The sequence below is a fragment of the Macaca mulatta genome, chromosome 15 (genome assembly GCF_049350105.2).
Source record: "Macaca mulatta isolate MMU2019108-1 chromosome 15, T2T-MMU8v2.0, whole genome shotgun sequence".
Classification (NCBI taxonomy): domain Eukaryota; kingdom Metazoa; phylum Chordata; class Mammalia; order Primates; family Cercopithecidae; genus Macaca; species Macaca mulatta.
This window is the reverse complement of record NC_133420.1, coordinates 77,673,788-77,696,376: the sequence shown is the minus strand read 5'-3', so window position 1 is coordinate 77,696,376 and position 22,589 is coordinate 77,673,788. Positions and strand designations below refer to the sequence as shown.

The window sequence follows — 22,589 nt, the reverse complement described above, 5'->3', positions numbered from 1 at the left end:
CACTGTATGCTTACATTGCTTGTAGAAAAACAATGAAAAAGTGCCATGATGATGAAAAAAGGGCTAAATCTTAAGTACCAGTGAGTATGACGAAGCCTCTGAAATAAATTAAACAAATGACTGGTAGTTCATCTTTAGCTAGAATGGGCTTTTCAATGACTTTTAAACTTATTACATAAGTATCAAGTTTTATTTATTCACTTGTCTCCATACATTATTTATCATTACTGTCAATCTAAAAAATGTAATTAAAATTGTGATACCCTCTGTTTAAAATACACAAAAATAGTTCCAGTTAGTAAAGAAGGCATTTTAAATTCAACCAAAGGATGGCAGCATAATATCAATTACTTAGAACCTGGGACAAACTTCGCTGTTGGTAAGATAACACAAATCAATGGTATCTAGTGGTCTAAGTAATAATGTATGTTCAGCAATACATTACTCAGACCAGGTGTATTGTTCCCATAACACGTTAGATCACTAATCTGTCTAACCCATATTAAGATACTTGCTGGTTGGTATTGTTATATTTCCCTTTTTTGCCTTGACCACACTAATGAATGGACATTCCTTGCTTTCTGGCCTTCCACCACCTCCTCTCCCTTTCTGGGGGTGGGGGAGTCTGTAAACATATTCTGACTTCTCTGCCCACTCTGGGATCATGTGCTCTGGCCAGACTCCCCAGTGTGCCACACACAGGGTGCCACATCTAGCAAAATCCCAAGCTACTCAGTGCCTCCCTTTGCTCTGGCCTCAGTTATTATTTCAGACATGGTTATTTTTTCCAATGATATCGACACAGCTGTACTCCATTTTCTGAGCACAAACTTTCAAATATTTGACCATATTAATTTATCTATCATAGAATTCTGGAGCTGAAATTCATCTTAAATTGATATCTAATCTCTGCTTCCCTTTCCCTTTTTGAAAAGTTCAGTCCTAAAGCCAATAGATGGGCAGAACAATGTAAGCATTTTGCTGGAAAGGGCAGGAAGCCACACTGCTGGAGCTCAGACAGGCGAAGGTGACTGTTTATGTGGAGAGAGAACCTGACGTGGGTGTCACAGCCTGAGAGTAATTAGAACATGCGTGGAGCGGGGCTGCTGTGGGAGTCATAACCTGAGTGGAGTGAGGAGAAACATTCTATAAAACAATTGCCTTTTAATTGTTCAAGGTCATGAAAGTCAAGAAAGACCCAGCAACTGCTCCAGACTAGAAGAGACTAAAGAATATAGCAACTGAATGCATAGCATGATTCTGAATGGGATCCATTTGCTATTAAGAATATTATAGGGGCCAAGCACAGTGGCTCACACCTGTAATCCCAACACTTTTGGAGGCTGAGGTGGGTGTATCATCTGAGGTCAGCAGTTTGAGACCAGTCTGGCCAACATGGTGTAACCCCATCTCTACCAAAAATACAAAAATTAGCCAGGCGTGTGGTGGGTGCCTGTAATCCCAGCTACTTGGGAGGCTGAGGCAGGAGAATTGCTTGAACCTGGGAGGCGGAGATTACCCATAAACTGAGATTACGCCACTGCACTCCAGCCTGGGTGACAGAACAAGACTCCATCTCAAAAAAAAAAAAAAAAAAAAATATATATATATATATATTATTGGGACAACTGGACTACAAATCTAAATATGAAGACTGAGTATTATATGGTGCTAACGTTAACAATGTTAATTTCTGAATTTTGTTGTAATTATGCAGGGAAAATATCTCTGTTGGTAGGAAACACACATTAAAGTACTCGACAGTATTTGTGCATCAGCTTGGCAACTTAAATTATTTCAAAAACAAGATTCTCTCTCCTATAGTTTCAACTTTTGTGATTATTTCAAAGGATAAAAAGTGTGTGTGTATTTTTTAACTAAATAATCCACATTTGAGACGTGATGACTGAGGTCTAACAGAGCAGAATAGCCTTCTTTTTGTACACTATCATCAACTATACTGTTCTCCCCTTCCCTCTTCATAATTTAGGCCAAGAATGGCAAAAGCACAGTAGAAAGAAAAAGACCACCACTTCTCATGAAAATTGTGTACCATGATACTCAGCACATGGGTTTTTAATGGGCGACAGAATAGGTTTAAACCTCAACTCTACTACTTGCTTGCTGTGTGGTTTTTGGCAAGCTATTAACTTCTCTGTGTCTCAGTTTCATCAATGTTAAGACAAGTATAATAATGGTGTCTCTTGGAGTTGTTGTGAAATCTAATTGAGATAATCCACTAATATGTTTAGTATAGTGCATGGCATGTGATCCATGCACAATAAATGTTATTATTATTTCTGTTATTATTAAAATGTAACACTATTATTAAAGTAATATCATTTATGTTAAAATATTATTAATAGATAATGGCACTCTGTTCCATCAAGCTCTAGGTAAGTACTTTCAAAATGCTCTGAGGGCAGCCCCTATTAATCAGTCACAGCTGGAAATAAGATGAAGCCCATTTTCTGTTAACTGCTTTTTCAACAAATGTCAATTAATCCAAAGAAAGAAGAACCAAGTGTGTGCATACTCTAGAGGCACTTAGATGACATGTATTGGTCCTCATGTTATTAATTCATTCAAAAATGTTTATTGATTGCTTATTGTGGTCCTAGCATTGCTCCAGGCTCTGTTAAGTTAAACAGAGATAAAGATCCCTGGAATGGAGTTTAATTGGATTAGGTAGGGTAAAGAGGGAGAAATAGTAAAGTATAAGCAAATGATATAGCAAGCAGTCCCCAACCTTTTTGGCACCAGGAACCTGTTTTGTGGAAGATAATTTTTTCCACGGACCAGGGTTGGGGAATGGTTTCGGGATGATTCAAGCACATCACATTTATTGTGTACTTTATTTCTATTACTACTATATTGTAATGTATACTAAAAATAATTATACAACTCACCATAATGTAGAACCAGTGGGAGGCCTGAACTTGTTTTCCTGCAACTAACTATGGTTTCTCATCTGGAGGGAAACTATATTTCCTATCTGGAGGTGATGGGAGACAGTAACAGATCATCAGGCACTAGATTCTCACAAGGAGCATGCAACCTAGATCCCTCCTATGCCTAGTTCACAATAGGGTTCACACTCCTATGAGAATCTAATGCTGCCACTGATCTGACAGGAGGCAGAGCTCAAGAGGTAATGTGTGCAATAGGGAGTTGCTATAAATACAGATGAAGCTTTGCTCACTCACCTGCCGCTCACCTACTGCTGTGCAGCCCTGGTTGCTAACAGTCTGTGGAGCAGTACTGGACTGTGGCCTGGGGATTGAGGACCCCGTGTTATAGCATACTATAATGCAGATGTATACTAGAGTAAAATCAATTAGGAGCATCTCTTTTTTTCTAAAGTTATTGACCTTCTGTATACAGAATGAGACAAACAGATAGCTCAAGATCAGTCCCCAAGAAACAGGAGTAGAAGAGGAGACCAAAAAGTGAAATAAACAGTGTCTAGGCCAGGCACAGTAGCTCACACCTGTAATCCCAGCACTTTAGGAGGCTGAGGTGGGTGATCACCTGACATCAGGAGTTCGAGACCCGCCTGGCCAACATGGGGAAACCCTGTCTCTACTAAAAATACAAAAATTAGTCAGGCATGGTGGTGGGCACCTGTAATCACAGCTACTCGGGAGGCTGAGGCAAGAGAATCGCTTGAACCCAGGAGTCAGAAGTTGCAGTGAGCCAAGATTGTGCCATCACACTCCAACCTGGGGGACAAGAGCAAGACTTCATCTTAAAAAAAAAAAAAAAATTGACAGTGTCTAGATCAGTAGAAGGAAAACCAGTTTTCAAGAACAAAGGATTGTCTAACGGTGTCACACACCACTAAGTGGGCAAGAAAAGTAAGTACTTGAAAACATAAGTTGAAGTTAATTACATGGACATTATCAGTGACTTTGGCAAACAGAATTTTCAATGGAGTATTAAGGGTGGAAGTCAGATTTCAATTCTTATAAGAGGAAATGGAAATAAACAACAAAACAATATAGGCTATGCCCACAAAAAGTTGATCACTACATCAAAGAGAAAAAATAAGTGAAGATAGGAGTGGGAAGTTCAGTCTTGGAAAGTTTTGTTTTTTGTTTTGTTTTTAAAAGTGAGAAATACTCTCTATTGATTAGAAGAAACCAGTAGAGAGTGGAAGAAATGGAACCAGAGCCTCATCTTGGGCTTGGTCTATAACAGGAAGAAGAAAAGAATAGGATCAACACAGGTTTGAGTGCAGGTTTGGAAGAGGAAGCTGAGTGTTTCATTCTGGTGGTTTCTATTTATTTTATTGGTGAAGTGGAAGACTAGAGCACGTGATGGACCATCTATGAGATTAACATGTTCCCTGGTATGTTCTATTTTCTTTGCTTTGAAACCTGTCTTGTCTCCCAATTCAACTCCTCTTCACCCAGCTGACATGCTCTTATACATGCACTTATAGCTCCATTCATAGCTATCATTATAGTCTATAAGATTTGTGACCATTTGATTAATTTCTCTCCCTTCAGAGGGTCCTATCCATTTCTGTATTTTGCTTACAGTGCAACCACACAGTGTAGCACACTACATTCCAGCCCAAAATACAGTAGGCACCCAATAAATATTCAATAAATATTGAATGAATAAATGAACTTATTCAATAGAGGAGAAAGAAGTGTTCTAAACTTGAAGGGAGGGGGCAAAATTTATGGTTGTGATAGCAAGAATGTGAGTGAGAGTCGACAAAGATCGGAGAGCAATATTGAGTATCAGCTTACATAGACTGGTGAACTAAATTGATAGAGGCACCAATTTGCCTTGATTTAAATAAGCAGAGGAGGTTCACACTCCATCCATGGTTGAGACTTTGGCAGGTGAGAGTCAACTGAATGACAATAAAACAAAGGATTCTAGGATATTGGTAAGAGAGCTGTAGAAGTATTAGACCCCACAATCTACAACACGTAAGTTTGAATTGTACATAAATGATCACATTCAGGGGCAACGTAGTCCTCCCCAAACCCTCTGCTCATGTTTAAGTCTTAATATTAGTCTTTAGTCTTAACACTTTACACACAATGTAATATTTAATACACAAGTGTTAGATGTACAGTGTCACTTGTGTGACCACTCAAATGGTGATATCAAAATAACAGCCATTACTTACTGAGTTTATATTATGTATAAGACACTTCTTGAAGAGCTTTATGTATTTGGTCCTCATCATCTAATTCTTTTCTTTCCCTCTTAATCCTCAGCAGGATTCTCTGGTAAAATATAGTAAAGAAACAGAGACTGTTAGCATAACAACACATCAAAGTTACAAGAAGTGGCCTAGCTATCAAGAGAAAAATTTATCCTATAGATGCTCTATTGTGAAAAAATTTAACAACCTAAGCTTTTTAAAGATAAATGTTAAAAGGTACATGAACACTCTAAAAAAGATGTAGGCAAGTATGATCATCATGATTCTGAGAATGTTTCATCACGTGTCCAAGAGTGAACTAAACACATGAGCAGAAAGTGGAGGAGAGGTTAAGACAGAGGGAAAATGGAGGGGAGGAGATGAGAGATATGAAACCCTGGACAACCATCTGAGATGGATCTCTGTGGACTGAATAGCATCTCATTAAGAGAAGTTAAGAGATAGTTTGCGTGTTCTCTAACTCTAGTTGTGTTCACTGTTGATTAACCATGAGATTGTTTTATTTCTGGGAGTAGACAACACACTCTTGGCTGTCCAAAATTATTTTATTGACACTTAATACTCTTACTATGTGCTAGGCATTTGTCTAAAGGAATCGCAAATATTATTAATAATTTATTTAATCCACAAAACTACCTTAAGAAGTACTATTATTATCCCCATTGCACAAATAAGGAAACTGAGCTACTGACATATTAAATCCAAATGTTTGTGCATTACTGAGAGCATAAATATTATTTCTAATCTTTATAATATTCTTGAGAGGCAGGTCTTATGATATAAGATCATTTTAAAAATGAAAATAAAAGAAATCTATAATTTAGAAAAGTTAACATTTCCAAACATAGTTGGGATTTCTACTTCTGGTCATGAGGGACTGACAGGGTCAAGAATTACCCTCCCTCTATAAACAATTTAAAAACTAGACAAAATATAGAAAACAACTATATTCGGTCATTGAAGAATAGCCAATCCAGGACTGCGATCCCTAAGAGATGGGAAACAAATGAGGCTTTTTGCCTGGGGGCAATTTTTAGACTGTGTTGCAGGAAGGAGGACCCTTTCTAAGCAACCTCTCTGAGTTCAGGAGACAGAGATAAAGACTGAGGAAGCCAAAGCATCTAAAATTTGCAAGACAGAGTACCCAAAAGAAGTGAGCTACCCAGAGAAAGAGTTCTAGAATTTTTTCATAAGGGTCTCCTTGAGTCTTTGGTAAATGCTAATGTGTACATGCACTGGGTAAAGCCCCATGAGGCCCAGCAAGTACAGCCTCCAAAGAAAGAATAATTGCTGGGGAGCTTTAAGTCAAACAACTTAAGTGCACATTCAAGACTGAAAATTGTTCAAGTTCCCACCAGCCACAGGGCAAAAGACCCTAAAATGGCTAAAACTTAAATGTGGGGCTAAATTAACCCTAAAGTAAAGACTACTCCAGATCTGTCTTGAAAGAACATAAAAATAAGATTTTAAGAATCAAACTAATACACAATTACCATAGCTGCCTACCAAAACAAAATCCAACACTCTTTAAAGGAATACAACAAAATCCATCACATAAAAATATATAATCACATTAACTGGCATTCAATTAAAAAAACTACCAGACATAGGAAATAAGAATATATAACCTATAATCAGGAGAAAAATTAATTAATAGAAAATAAATGAGATGATAGAATTAGCAAAAATATTAAACTGCTATCATAAATTGGCTCCATGTATTCAAAGATATACAAGAAATCAAGTATAAAAATAAATGAAATCTTGAAACAAAGAAAAGTTCAAGATAAAAATATAATATCTGAAAAGGTCATTAGATAGCCAAATACAACAAACAAAGATAATCAATAGTAAATAGAATTAAAAGTCAGCTCCATGTGACTCTAAGGTATTATTGTTTTCTATGGTGCATTCCATTTTATGGTGCTCTGTAAAAAGCCACAACTAACAACAAAAGCACGCATGTCACCCAAACAGAGGGACCATGAGTAGAGGGACAAATGGCCATGACACAAGGAAAAGAACAGTTTTAGAATCAAAATAGACAGAGGCTCAAATTCTAGCTCTATAACTTGTCAACTAGGTAAACCTACATGAATCTTCAGAAACTTTGAGTTTATTCCTTCATCTGTTAAATCAACATAGAAAGGCCTACTTCATACAAAGCAATAATTGACATTACAGGTAAAAAAGTATTACCATGTTGCTTGGCATGTAGGCACATGAAACTTTTTCAATAGCTGATAGAGAAAAACCCTAAAATTCTAATGTATATTCAAGAAACTAAATAAATATTGCTGATTAGAAGGCCTGACCCAGGCTCAGGAAAATTTACAGTACAGTGTGGTGTGGTGTGTGTGTGTAGGGGGGTGGTCCTGGGTGGGTCAGATGATATCAGGGAACATATTTTTCTCTGAATAGCATGCAAAGTCTTAATGAATACTGTTCTTCCTACCTAAAAAAGGCACCAGGCATTCTAGGTGGAAATCATCATAGAAAAGGATCTGCCAATATAATTTATGAAATACAGCAAGTCAACTTTACCTTGGAATTAATGCTCTGTTTTTCCCTTGAAACAAACAATGTACTGGAAGTGTCAGTGTTTTACACTAAGATAATACTGGCTCTGAAATCCAGGCTACCAAATGTACAGTGCTTGGAGAGAGAGTTAACTTTAGTAAGGCTCCATTTCTGCAAAAGAGGAATGCTGATAATTACCTTGCAGAGTAATTATAAGGATTAAAGAAGATAACATGTATAAATTGCCTAGTAAAGACATTAGTAATTTAATATTTATTTATTCCCTGCCCCTTTGAAGTCCTGTCCCAGCTCCCCAAATCATATTTATTTTATCTCTTGGTACCAGGAAATCCTCCTTTTGTGGGAACTGAACTAAGATTCCATGCCACTGACCCTCTGATGTCAACTTCTTCAGTTTAGACTTGTCACTTCTTCCTTTCCTGAAGAAATATTTGAGGGATTAAAAGAGACAAACACCAAAGAAGTCATTGTAACCTCACAGGGTTTTTGTCACATTTGGAATTCATTAATCTGAGTTTTGAGAAAGAACTCAGTTGACTTCACTCCATGGTAGAGCAAAGAGAAAAATAAACCAGAAGACTACATAATATTAAAGAACTGGAACCTTTGCCCTTTGCCTTCTTAATCTGGCTTACATTTTTCAAGGCTCTAAGCAATTACCAAATGATGGAGTTGTCTAAAATCAATACTGCTTACTTTGTGTAACTACCAAAAATCAGATATGAAGACTGGTGCCTGACCTGGTCCAGAGATTAATGAGTTTGCTGAGCAACAAAGTCTAACTAACTGGTTACACATTTTTCTTGGCACAGTCAACAGCCAGGACCGAAAGGATGTGTGAAGGCTATGGTCTAAAATGGTTACAGGAAATACTGAGATTGGTGCAAATGGTATCAAAAGACCAGATGGGAGGCTGTCCAAATGACCTATAGAATGCTATGCCAGAAACCCAAGTTCATCTGAATGCCAGGTAAAAATATACTTGTGGGCTAAGATAAGAATTGCTGTCTCAAACAAGGTACTTTATAAATAAATCAACTAACACTAAGGCAAGATATTGCTGCTTAAAAAAAAATCTTAATTAAAAGTGTAATATTAGATCTGTAAAGCTCATTATAAACGCTAAAACTGGTGTGCCTGGGATACAAAGAGGGAAGAGTGTTAAACAGATGTATTTAAATACAATTTCAATTTTTTCTGGGCTTAATTACACTTAAATGTTGGACCAATTTATCTTCATGATTAACTTCCTGAGGGCACCCTAGCTTGACCCCATCTCTTGGTGTCAAACTTCACCTAGGAAGCTGGGAAACCCAATCTGAGCCACCTTTGGTCACATATAAACGCAAAATGAAAGAGGTCATTTTAAAGTTGTGAAACTGAGAGACTGCTGCTCAGAGTGGCTTCTCTTGAAATTCAACAGAAGATGGCTTGGAAGTGGTAACACACACTCAACAACAGGTAGCAATTGGGGCACAGGTGGAGCAGGCTGGAAAGATGTCAGTGTCTTTGATAAGTATTCTGTGTGGTAACAGTTCAACAGTTCTCCTGTTTGGGGCAGGAATAAAGGTTCTTAAAACCATCTTAACACACAGAAACAAATGTCCTCTTTGTCACTGAGTCTGTGCTGTAGATACAGTCAGGTCATATAATGAAACCATTCATTTGCCTTGGGAATATAAACTAAGCTTCTTCCTACTCATCTCATCCATTCTGAAGGTCAGGACAAGATTAAGTTCTCCCGAAATGAATCAACTCCTGGAGGTGCACTGATAATTTTCAAAATGGTTTAATTACTTCAGTTTCTGAGGCCCTCAGAATTGTTTTTTTTTTTTCTTTCTGAACCATCAGCATACATATTTATGTAACAAACAGAAAAAAGCATTTAAAAAACAACAAATTCTATTATGGAAGGCAGAAAACAGACACTATGAAATAGTTGCCAGACAGCTATTATTTGGGATTGAGTGCCTAGATACCAAGTATTGTGGTACTTCGAGACTTTGAGGTTGCATCACATGGACTTTTAAGAGGGTGTAATTTTGAATCATAACTCCACATTATTTTGGCTTTCACATTACCATCCAGACAGTAAAAAACAGTGATTATTTTCCTCAATATAACACTGAACACTACAGTGTTTAAGTTTAGATTAGTAAAATTGAACTTTTCCATTTCTAATTAATGTCTATTTCTCATTAACATACCTGGTTATAACTAGAAAATCACACACTGATGTGAAAGGAAAATGTACATATGTGCATGGTACAGGAGAAGCGTGGTAGGAAGTCAAGGGCATTAAAAGAGAGGCAACAGGTACAGAGCATTTTATAATTTTTTGAGATATAAATGCAGACGCAAACACCTTCTTAGAATAAAAAAGCAGTGATACATTTTCTGAAAGTCTAAACAATTTTACATTAGACTTTACAATAGACTAATTTATCATTTTGTTTAATTATCAGGAGCTAAATCACTAAGATCATTGGTTCTCAGATTTAATGAAACAAATATTTTGCAAGTTGAAGCTAGGTGATTTACTGCTAAAATTAAATAAAAGCAGGCATTTTCCAATTCATACACAAGTTAATGTATACAGCTCTCTAAATTATAAGCATTTTCTTCCTCATAAATTTGTCTCAAGCCATTAGTGCAGGCAATTATTTATCTTGTCTTCTCAAGGTGGTATCTGATTTGCCTATAATATACAATTAAGGTTGTCATAGCAATACTTCATCGTGTTCTGGTAAAAGCACCATGACTCTTAGACGTTCTTTCCCTTAAAGAAGTTAGAAGACAATAGACTAATACTATCGATCTATTGGCAGATGGGTAATTTCAAGCTGTGAAATAAAGAGAAAGACCAGGCATGCTTCCCCTGGGCCTCAAACAGAAATGAGGACACTGGATGTGGTCCGTGGAAATGTAGGGCATTGCATGCAAGGCAATGTGGATGTCGTTGGCTGTCTTTTCAAAGGATGACACTCTAGTGAGTGATACACAATTAACTTCAAGACTTTTCTGGAAGTCAGTGCTTTCATTAGTTGTGCCTTATGTTTCTCCAAAAAGAAACTTGATTTTTACATACTTGCTTTGCCTTTGAAACCAAGATAGTAAGGGTTTGAAATGATCATAAATTCTATTCACTTAATAAAAATTCTGTCAGTCATTTTAACAAATATTTACTGAGTGCCTACAATGATAGCACTGAAACCTAGATATTCCACATTTGATTCCTTAGAGATTGGTTTTAATGTTGCATTACATCGTTTTCTTGGCTTTCCTGAGAAGAACAAGAAGTTGCTAGTTTTCAGATTCAGTTGTAATTCTGCCAAGTCCTAAGAGCTGCAGAAAAAACACACATACCAAAACATATTAACAAAGAATTACAAATATTAGCTAAAGGCAAGAGAAATGCCATGGAAGACTTTGCATTATTAGCATGCTGCTTGATTATTACTTTTAAAAACAGTCCATTAATGTTTAAAAAATTAAAGAAGACTAGGATAAAAGAATGCTAAACTGATTCTGGCTACAGCCATAAAAGGTTGTTTTCAGGAGCACATGAAGAAAATCAAAAGATGAGATTAAATTAGAAACAGGATATTCATGCTATAGCTATAAAATGATTTACCAAGATATTTGGTATTACATAACTTAGGAATGAAATCAAAGTTGAAAAATCTTGGAAATGTCACAGACTATTAGACTGGATGACTTTAATCTAGAAAAATCCTTTTTATTTTCATGGCTTCTCTAACTTCTTCACTCAGCAAATCACTGAATATAAAATCCATTTGTGGTGTAAGTGTCAAAAGAACTTGACCTAAAGTCGAGCACAAAGTGAAGAGACTCAGCCTCATATGTTCTCCAGAGTTCATCTAAAATTACTGGAAGCAATAAAATAAGGGATGGTAAAAGAGAGGGCAAACACCAAATGTTGGGAATTTATATGGGCTCTATTTAGAAAAGGTGAGGAAGAATAGAGAAAAAGAATCAAGTTTAAGACTTTTTCAAACATTAGCAATCATAAATCTTGTAAGTGTGTGACTTGAAGGACAAGGCACATTATGAAAAAGAGAGAATCAATAATTGGGGTCATAATTTTTTAAATCAATATAACTATTTTAGTGTTTGTGGAAGTTCTGTTAAGATATGAGAGTAGGAAAATAATTTAAATTTTTAAAGGGTACTTAGATATATAAATACTTCTATTCAGTGATGGCATTTGGTGAGTGTAGGCAGAAAAGGCTCACATCCCTTATGAAGAGGAAATACCCCGTTCATAACTCCTATGACTGAGCCAGACACATTGTGTAGCAAGCTGGAGGTGGTTGGACCAGAGGTGGTATATATGACCAAAGGGCTGCCTATGCAAGAAACCTATAATGAGGCCTGGTCCGAAAGGAGTACTGGGCCCATGAGGTTCTCTCTTGGGAGCTGGAACTGGGATAGATAAAGACTCTGTTACAATTAACAGTGGGAGGTGAAGCTGAAAGGTCATAATGTAGAGACAGGCAATGGTACCCATACAATTCTCTCTAAGACAAGTCTATGGTAAGAGAAAAATGAGTAAGAAAAGATAAAGTGAAAAGAGGGGAACAGAGAAGCAATGATCAATAGTCATAAAGAAAATGACAGGTGAGGAAAACAGCATACCCTTAAAGCTGCTTTGGGTCCTGACATCATCTGGTCCCAGGCCTTATAAATTCTTACCTCGAGGTAGCCAGGGCAAGCATCTGATCCATAAAATAGAGCTAACCAGAATAGCTTATATAATAAAGCACTGCTGGAAAGCCTGAGCAGATAAATGTGTCCTCATTTATTGAAAGCAACTGCAGCATTATATGTGTGTGTGTGTGTGTGTGTGTGTGTGTGTGTGTGTGTGTGTGTGTGTGTATGTGTGTGTGTGTGTGTGTTTACACCTTAAAAACTGACACCTTGGAAGTACTTTGTATATGAAACAGAACAATTGATAATTGCTATGACAGATATTCATCAAATGTGTTACATGTGCAAGGTTTTGTACTAGTTACTATGAAGATATAAATATACAAAGAAGACACGCACTCTATCTTCAAACAGTACTTAGAGGAGGATCTCTTTTTTCTCTCTCACAACCACAAATAAGCTGAAGAATAAATTCTGCCCTTCAGCCGGGCGCGGTGGCTCAAGCCTGTAATCCCAGCACTTTGGGAGGCCGAGATGGGCGGATCATGAGGTCAGGAGATCGAGACCATCCTGGCTAACACGGTGAAACCCCGTCTTTACTAAAAAATACAAAAAACTAGCCCGGCGAGGTGGCGGGGGCCTGTAGTCCCAGCTACTCGGGAGGCTGAGGCAGGAGAATGGCGTAAACCCGGGAGGCGGAGCTTGCAGTGAGCTGAGATCCGGCCACTGCACTCCAGCCTGGGCCACAGAGCGAGACTCCGTCTGAAAAAAAAAAAAAAAAATTGTGCCCTTCAAACACGGCAGGTGTGCAATGATGTTTTACAGAAACAAATGCTTTATATGATTGAATCACATACAAAATGTTTTTGGGACATATAGGAAAAAGCAATTTTATTTAAGAGGATCAGGGAAGATTTCATCAAAAAGAAATGTCATTTTTATTGGGCATTATGGGATGGGAAGTTCTTCAGTAAAAAGAGAAACATGGCAAAATACACAAAATGGCATGAAGATGTAAATGTGTGTTAGATTTTTAGAACAGTCTGCTTTGGTTAGGGCACAGGTACCTAGGAGATGCAAGAGGAAAAATGGTTTGGTGCAAACCTGTGGGGCACATTAATTATAAGGCTAAGGAATTATGACTTTATTCAGTAAACCAGCAAGAGACTAAGATCATCAAATGTATGTTTTAGGAGGATAACTCTAGCAGACATGGAAAACAGGTTCAGATTGGGAGAAGGGCAGGGAATAGAGGCTGGGAGATGAATCAGAAGATTTTAAGCTGGCTGCTTGTGAGCTGGGTATGAACAAAGGCAATGGCAGCAGTAATGGGAAGCAGTGACTACCTGAGAGACACTGCAGAGATGTAATCAGCAGGATTTGACACATGATTAGGTGGGGGAGGAGGTGTGAGGATAGGTGAGAAAAAAATGAAAGGTAACATTCAGGTTCCCAATGTGAATGAGTGGCAAAGCTTTTAACCAAGGTAAGAGAAGAAGCCATTTAGATTGGAGTAGGTTTCTGGTATTCTAAGGATTGAGTTTGTGGTACCAATGGCACAACCATTTGAGGGGATTTAAAAAGCAACTAGAAAATGCAAAACTGGAGTAAAGCAGAGAAGTCTGGGCTAAAAACGTTAGGTAGGACATCTTCAGTGTTTGTAAGAGCTGAAAACCAAATAGTAGATACAGATGCCCTAGGAAGAAAGAGAAATCGATTTAAAAGATTGGAAAAGTATTGAAAATATGCTTTAAGAGGAAGGGTGAATTTGGTGACTAGTCAGAGAGAAGACTGAGAGACAGTTGTTAGAAATTTGATGAATAAGAGTAGTGTCATGAACATCAAAAAGGGAGCCTTGGGGGAACTATGGTCAACAATGTGAGTGACTGCTGGGTTTGCTGATTATTCAGTCATGAACACCTCACCTTTGGAAGCAGCAGTTCCAATCTAATTATGAGAACAGAGGATAGATTGCAATGGGTCATGAAGAAACAGAGGCAATAAATATTAGCTCTTTTTGCTAGAAGTTAGGGCACAAAGAGAATGTGATGGATGGGCCAGTAACAAAGAGGAGTGACAGCATCCAGGGAAGTTTAATTTTTAGATACATGAGAGGGCAGAAGTGAATAAACCTGTGAAGAGAATGTGACTCTCCAATAAAAAAGTTTTGTTTTATGAGGCAGTGACATTAAGTCCTTCAATGGCCCCTCATCTAACTTATGATATTACCTGTACTTTCAATAAGGCTAAGGAGACCTGTGTTGGGCCCCATCCCTGTATTGCACACCCCATTTCCTCTTTTCCTCACTATTCTCAACACTCCTGACACGTCAGTTGTTGATGTGCCAAAATTTCTAGCTTCATGGCTCTCATATATGCTGTCTGGGATACTCTTCCCCTGCCCTCCACCTCTTTATTTTTTATTTTTTGCCTGAACTTAAATAATATTTCTCCTTTACCACTTCTTGTTTTTCCTTTACCACTTCTTGTCTAAATTAGGTGTCTTTGTTATGTTTCCATACACAAACAAAAAAGTCCTTCGCAATAATAATCAAACTTGCAATGATTATCTTTTTTCTTAGACTGCAAGTCATGGAAAGGTACGGACTATGTATAGTACATGAGAGGTGCTTAATAAATATTGAATGATGAATAAATAACTGAAAAAATCTAGGTCATGGCACAGGAAGTCAGGAAAAGGCTTTCTGTGCTCTACTAAAACGGCTAGACCTTTTATATTCAATTCAGGTAATGATGCAAAGAAGAGTTATCTAATTCAAAATAATTACAAGCACCATGTAATGACTTTGAATGTGTTACATTTAGGGAAATGTAACATTTATCTACAGACTCTAATATTTCAATTTTAATGTGTGGGCTTTCTCTTATTATTGGATTTGTGACCTTACCACCAATTATATTTGCTTCCTTTTTTTTTTTTTTTTTTTTTTTTTTTTTTTTTTTTTTTTACCTCTTTTTCATTCTCAAGTACCAATCTTTTTTCAAGTACATTTGATCTGGATCTCCTTCCCAAGATAACCTCTGTCTCTCCACGATCCTGCAATAGCTCAACACAATTTTTTATGACAAGTCTCCAAAGTCCAATGTTTGAGTTTCTTATACATGTTTTACAAATCAGGAAAGGTTTACAAGAGGAAAGGCAGGGCCGGGCGCGGTGGCTCAAGCCTGTAATCCCAGCACTTTGGGAGGCCGAGACGGGCGGATCACGAGGTCAGGAGATCGAGACCATCCTGGTTAATACGGTGAAACCCCGTCTCTACTAAAAAGTACAAAAAACTAGCCGGGCGAGGTGGCGGGCGCCTGTAGTCCCAGCTACTTGGGAGGCTGAGGCAGGAGAATGGCGTGAACCCGGGAGGCGGAGCTTGCAGTGAGCTGAGATCTGGCCACTGCACTCCAGCCTGGGTGACAGAGCGAGACTCCGTCTCAAAAAATAAATAAATAAATAAATAAAATAATAAAAAAATAAAAAATAAAAAAAAGAGGAAAGGCAGATGAGAAAACACAGGCAGGGATCATTCTGGGTCACACAAATTCCATGAATGCTCCTCTATAAAAACTTTCAATGGTCAAGTAATTAATTTGGAATCAGAAAGTCAAATCACTCATTTTTTTTTTTTTTTTTTTGCAAAGTTAAGCAATTAGATAGAACCTATTCCAAAGAATGCAAACCACGAAGGTGGCTTCCTTCCAAGTAATGACATCATTTTCCTGTAATGCCATCCCAGTTTGTTTCCTCATGCATACTTGATGATTCTCCTCACTATGTATCTTTTTGGACTTCCAGATTTTGACTCCCAAACTTAGCAAATTAACTTTATTGACAGAAGGGGTTTCTGTTTTTGTTGGATACATGCAGATTATGTGCCTGCTCTGACAGTATCAACTGCCACTGTTTGGCAATCTTATCTTCAAAAAAGGACACACACCTGCCCTGATCCTTACTCAAATACTTACTCAGATTGACTAATGAACTTTCTTATTATTTGCCAACTGGGCTTTGCTCTCAAGGACATAAGAAGAATGGTCTTTACATCTGGGAAATATCAGTAATTCTTAACAGTAAAAATATATGACCATGTATGCAGTTCATGGGCAAAGTCCATTAACACTCACTTAAAACTAATATTTTCTTCATCCAAGAATAATACCTAAACATACTTCTTAAATTGAACCATTTATGCAGGAAACCTTAGGTAACATCTAACGTGTTATCTATAAAGTCTTCCCCAGCTACACGACAGCAGGATCTTGCTTACCCACAATCCTATTAGATTTCCCAAAGTTTGGCTACTTAAGCAGCACTTTCACAATTTTTGTCATATTCCTTGACTATAAATACCTCAACATTTTATTTAATTTTAAAAACATTAAAACAAATTTACTTTTAAAAGGAGATGCTCTGTATTTTTCTGATGTATATTAAATAAATACACAAAATATTTATATAGAAATAAGAACATCACCTAAGTTTCAGCTGAAAACTAAAAGTACTTTGGTTTTAATGCTTTGGTTTTGTATGTTTTACAAGACAGGGTCTTGCTATGTTACTCAGGCTGGCCTTAATTCCTGGGATGCAGCCATCCTACCACCTCAGCCTCCCGAGTAGCTGGGATTATAGGTGCATGCCACCGTTCCTGGCTTTAATGTGGTTTTGAGGCAAGTATTGATTCAATAGGAAATCCACTGTAGTGGATCCAACCAGCCTGCCCCACCTTTCTGCTTCTTCATTCCTAGATGAGACAGCTGAAAGGGGATGGACTCAACACACAACTCTCCTATCAGTCTAGCTACTACAAATATAATGATAAACGATTAAAATCCTACAAATTAAAACAGTATAGCCAGGCTTAGAATAAAATATTTTAATTTTTTAAAAATTTTAATCATTTCAAAAGCAAACTTTTGTTAACAGTGAAAGGAAAAAGGGTTGAAAAGAATTTATAAGCCATATCTTAGAACTTTTGTTTGTATAGCTTCTTACCATTCTCAAAGCAGTTTTATATACCTTATCTGATTTGAATCTCATAATAAACCAATGACATAAAAAGCAAGTATATGAGTCACAGAATAATCATCATTTTATTTCTAGGCTTTGAAATAGAGTAAGAGAAGCCAGACCTTTCCTCAAGATAAAACTAAAATACCACATACTTTTCTGTTTTTGACTGGAATTATTTAGCAAATAAGTGGTTCAGATTGGATGAGAACAAAGGTTATCTGCCTTCTATCCAGAACTCTGCTTTTTTTCTCACATTTAAGTTAGACAAAAATAACGTAAAACAATAAAACATTGAAATAAATTTAAATACAATTACTAAAAAAACCAAACTTTTTAAATAAATTGTCTTCCAATTTGCTTCGTTTTCACAGCTGTATTTTGCTTTCTCCTCTTTTCTTTCTAATATACCATATATACCATATAATCTCTCCTACTATTACCCCCAATTTAAAAAAAGGAAAACAGATTAAATGATCTGCCCCAACTCATGTACATGGTTACAAAATGGCAGAACTGGGACTAGGACCCAAATCTTTGTGCATTTCATTCTGACACTCCTTCTACTACACTACACTACCTCATAAAGGAAAAGACATCTCAATTTTTTAAACTCTGCAAAAATAAGAAATAGCTCAAGATATGATCCTTTAGTTTACAGAAAGACTTATCACAGTAAGAGTACTAAAAATTTTGAAAACTCCCCTTCTGCATAATTAGACCTAGTCTGTAGCCGAAAAGAGCTCATATGTCATTTACAATTTGACACGAATCCTAGAGAAAGAATATTTAGAGGTAAAGGATTTGGGTCAATATCAAGGCAATCAGAAAAGAAAAGAAAACATCTTGAAAATTATAATATGAGCCAATGGAGAAAAAAAGCATTGAAGTTAAAAACAACTCTGTGGAAGCATATCACCGTCACCCCATACACGGTGCAGCGAGTGCTCCTGTGTGTAGTTATAAGGCTGTTTATGTAAGAAACCTCAGAGTATGAAGGACAATTACAAAGACTTTTTCCAGTTTTTCATAAGCACAGATACAGTGGAAAAGCAGGCTGCATTTAAGATCATGACCAAGTTCTATATTGGGAATTGTATAAGACTTAGGACAGTGTGTGTGTGTGTATATATATATATTTGAGATGGCGTCTCACTGTGTCAGCCAGGCTAGAGTGCAGTGGCGTGATCTTGGCTCACTGCAACCTCCACCTCCCTCCCTGGCTCAAGTGATTCTCCTGCCTCCACTTCCCAAGTAGCACCGATTACAGGTGCATGCCATTGCACCTGGCTAATTTTTATATTTTTAGTGGAGATGGGGTTTCACCATGTTGGCCAGGCTGGTCTCAAACTCCTGACCTCAGGTGATCCACCTGCCTCGGCCTCCCAAAGTGCTGAGATTACAGGCGTGAGCCACCACGCCCGGCCTCAAAGCATAGTTCTATTGTCAAGCTGGATCAGAATCAACAGGAGGAATCTTATTAGAAATGAAGATTTGAAGTCTCAGTCAAGATGCATTAAATCAGAATGTCTAGGGAATGGTTTGGGAATCTGCATTTTTAAACAAGCTCTCTAGGTGATAATACAACAATGAAGTTTAAAAACCACTGACTTCAAGAAGTTACCGGACACTTTAGAATATTAATTTTTTTATTCTCTTACACTGATGTTCCTAAGTCTGAAGTTTGAGGGGTTTGAGTTTCTCCCTGCAAACATTGTTCACTTGGAATCAAAAAAGAAGCTTCAGATGTTTAGTAATTAGAGTAAAACACATTCAGATGTGGAGGATGGTGCTTGGCAAGCAATGTTCATTTCCACACATGGAACCCCAGCTCATCAACTACACTGAGGTCAAGGGGGCAATGGATATTTCTGTAACTGATGTAGAAGAGGGTAAATGGAACTCTGCAAAAGGCAAAAGAAGCCCAAATAAACTAATGAAACAAGTTTTTAAAACTAAGTTATAGGTAAAATAGACCAGTTCTTGTAATAAACTGTATGTCATGGCCAATTGACTCTGTAACAAATTATCTTTACCTATTAAGATAAAGAATGAATAAGGCACTGTGAATCTCAATTTTCAATTAAAGCTGTTTTGTGAGTTCTTAAAAGTCTTCATAGGCAAGATCAGCTTGTACAACGATATCTTTAAGTGAATTATCCTTATACAGAGATGCTTATAAAAGTTGTAGACTAAAACTACCTCACTTTTGTGCTACACATTTTTGTTAAATTAACAGTTGAGATTAATATACTCAAAAGAGGCATGAAATAAAGGTATAATGTGATCTTTCTAACCCTCTAGGGTTAGTGGCTATTATTTTATATATTCATTTCTAATTAGTAACCTCAAGAATTAAAAGAACAAAAGAAGGCAGTGAATATAGAAGCAACCAAGATTGAAACAAAAACTCTGTAGACAATTTTGATTACGAAAGTACCTAATACTGCTTATGGTACTTAATTATCATATTAACTTTTAAATGATGCATTTAAACCAATTATCCTTATACAAGCAGATGCTCATAAAATTGTAGATTTAAACTGCCACACTTTTGTGCTATACATTTTTGTTAAATTAGCAACTTAGTTTGATATACTCCAAGAGGCATGAAATGAAGGTATAATGTGATATTTCTGTACATTTTAATACCCTGAGTAATAATAAATAATGACAATTGAGAACAGTGATTGCTCTTTTATTTCTTGGAAAAGCATTAAAATTAATATGAAATTTTATTTATTAAAAGCAAAGCTTTTTATTAAAATTTCAATACTTAAAAACATGAAACATCAAATAGTATTTACTAAACATTAGTATTTATTAAACATTAAAATACAATTGTATTTATTGAACATTCTTACTCTTTAAAGTGAATGTGTAGAAACCACTTTTAAAAGAAATCTACAAACAATGAGTAACTCCAGAAACAAAGGAAGATGAGGAATGTGAACTAACCAGGAGAAGAATTTGAAATCCTTGACAATTAACTCCTCGGTCTCTCAAGATTTCTGTCTTTACAAAGAATTCTACATGTACTATAGTTCTGGCATAGAATTTCCACACATTTCACATACAATCTCTTGTCTCTAACTAAAGAAAACTTTTTTCTTAGTAGTGAAACAATTAAATTTGTTGAGTGTCTACTAGTATGCATATATCAAGAATTTTAGAGACACTAAATTTTTAGACATGTGATAAGAATCACCTGACAAAAATACCTTATTTCCTTATTTCGAGGGTCCTATGGAGTCAGTACTATTATTCTCATTTTCCATTTGTGTAAACTGTGGCACTCGGAGGTTAAATGACTTAAGAACACACCAGTAATGAGATTTGACCATCAGTTTTATTTTGAAGCTCACGCTTTTCCCAATAAAATAGGCTGACTTCCATGAGTCTGTGGACCCAATGACACATTTACTATGACTGCTTTAAAGAGTTAGGTTTGCAGGCCCAGAACTCAACATCATCTGTTTATTTCTTTATTATTAGTTTTGAGCCAGGGATTTCACCAAAGACATTTGTAATGCAAAAGCTATAATTATTTGATATCTTTTGCATCAGGGTAGTTTCAAAAATATGTATTGAGAACCTACTATGTGTCACACTCCAAGAATACAGTGGTTATCCCTCACAAGGTCCCTAACGCTCAAGAAGCTTACATGGTTGTGCAGAAGAAAAGTCACTAAGCAAGTAAACAAATATGTTTCAGGAAGCACCAATGTTTCTGAAAAAACAGAGTAATGGTATAAAGGGTGACTGGAGTGCTTGAGTATTTTAGATAGCATGGTTACGGAAGGCTTCTCTGAGGAGATGACGTCCTCGCTCATCAAATGATGAGAGAAAGGTAGGCAAGCTAATAGGCAAGAACATCCTAGGTGTGTCCAAGGAATACACATACAGGCCAATGTGGCTAGCATGGAGTGAATTCATGGTAGGACACACTGCAGAGCAGGACCGGAAGTCAGGGAGGTGAGAAAGGCCATGTCATGGAAATCCACCTCCAAGGAAGGGCGCACATACACAGCAATACACGAAGGACTGGCATGAAGGTGGCCATGGCTGCTGTCAGACAGGAAAGATGGCAATATGTTGGCATAGCAGGTTCCCAGTTCAACAGCTATGCCAGCATCTTGCCTCCTCTCCAGTTCCAAGTTACAGGAGAATACTATGCCTCTTCAGTGTTTTACTTTTCCAAAATTTTTCCTTTCACCTGAGGGAGGGAAAACACACCCATTAATTGAAAGCGCAAACTTATTTCTGATCATAACAACATAGTCTTCCTTAGAGTGTCCACTTTTGAAGATGTAGTTAGGCACAGGAAGTTTGCGGGTAGTTCCTTTTTTTAATGGTCTTTGATCTAAAATGAACCCTGAGAATGTTTATGGAATACTTGTGAAAAGACAGGGAGGAAATGGTGACAAAAATTTTATTAAGTCAATAATGTCCAAAGTTGATGACAGCTAATTATAGGCTATTACCACCATATTTATAGTCCACAAAATATCCCAGTGACTCTCAGTACAATTTTATTTTTACTCTAATAACTTTACTTGGTCAATTTCTGCCACTCAGATGTATTTAAACAATAACAAACTGTGGCTCAGCAGTGTGTAGTTAGTTCACTGCTTTATGTGCTCTTAAAAATAATATTATTTTTGGATTTTTAAGACAGTCTTGCTCTGTCATCCAGGATAGAGTGTAGTGGTGCGACCATAGCTCACTGCAGCCTCAATCTCCCAGGCTCAGGTAATCCTCCCACCCTAGCCTCCCAAGCAACTGGGACTACAGGTGTGTGCCACCACTCCTATTTTTTATTTTTATTTTTTTGTATTTTTAGTAGAGACAAGGTCTCACTATGTTGCCCAGGTTGGTCTCAAACCCTTAAACTCAAGTCATACTCCTGCCTCCGCCTCCCAAAGTGTTTGCATTACAGGCATGAGTCACCATGCCCTGCCAAAAATAATGTTCTTTTGAGCCAAAAATTCCCAGCTAGAAACTTATTCTACAAGTACATTTGCAAAAGTACCACTAAGTTCTATGTCCAAGGATGCTCACTACAACATTGTTTTTAATAGTAAAACACTGGAGACAGCTTGAACACTCGTCAATATGATTGGTACAGGCTAAATAAATAATATAGTTATACCACAGAGTATTTGGTGGTCC

At 37.0% G+C, this 22,589-nt stretch overlaps 1 protein-coding gene and 1 non-coding gene across 6 annotated transcripts in view; both read right to left on the bottom strand.

Moving 5' to 3' along the window:
• IFNE (interferon epsilon) overlaps window positions 1–22,589 on the bottom strand; it is a 75,996-nt gene that overhangs the window by 10,623 nt on the left and 42,784 nt on the right. For 2 of the 5 annotated variants that reach the window (XR_013404816.1, XR_013404817.1), the window contains exon 1: window positions 5,150–7,726. The gene's annotated coding sequence lies outside the window, so the exon portion shown is untranslated. The other 3 variants (XR_013404814.1, XR_013404818.1, XR_013404815.1) reach the window with 3 other exon arrangements.
• Window positions 21,496–21,566, bottom strand: MIR31 (microRNA mir-31). The gene has a single exon (NR_032003.1). It is a non-coding gene; the product is annotated as a microRNA mir-31 (primary transcript).